The sequence below is a fragment of the Sinocyclocheilus grahami genome, unplaced genomic scaffold, assembly GCF_001515645.1.
Source record: "Sinocyclocheilus grahami isolate Dianchi unplaced genomic scaffold, SAMN03320097.WGS_v1.1 scaffold1222.1, whole genome shotgun sequence".
NCBI classification, from domain to species: domain Eukaryota; kingdom Metazoa; phylum Chordata; class Actinopteri; order Cypriniformes; family Cyprinidae; genus Sinocyclocheilus; species Sinocyclocheilus grahami.
The window spans coordinates 202,445-202,735 of record NW_015506401.1 but is presented as its reverse complement, the minus strand read 5'-3'; the positions used below and the strand labels follow the sequence as shown (position 1 = coordinate 202,735).

General features: G+C 31.3%; 1 protein-coding gene across 1 annotated transcript in view; it reads right to left on the bottom strand.

Moving 5' to 3' along the window:
- LOC107568151 (dynamin-1-like) overlaps positions 1–291 on the bottom strand; it is an 87,845-nt gene that overhangs the window by 55,352 nt on the left and 32,202 nt on the right. The window lies entirely within an intron of this gene.

The following is a 291-nucleotide window of genomic DNA, read 5'->3' as shown; positions in this document are numbered from 1 at the left end:
GGAGATGCAAAATGAAGATATGAAGTCTGTTTTTTGAGAGATTAAAGATTATGCTTAAAACAAGAACAAATGGGGAATGAAAACTTGATTTTTCTGACTCCGTCAGCAGATATTTGTTCTTGTTTTAATCATAAACTGACCTCATTTTGATCAATTTCTCAGAAAACAAGACTTCTTATTTTTGTCTTTCTGCTTCTCAAGTAAATGCATCTTGATTTAAGAATCTTCAGACATTTGCACTGTACAACAACATCAGAAGGTACAGTAGAAGTTATTTATAAGCGGTATTTT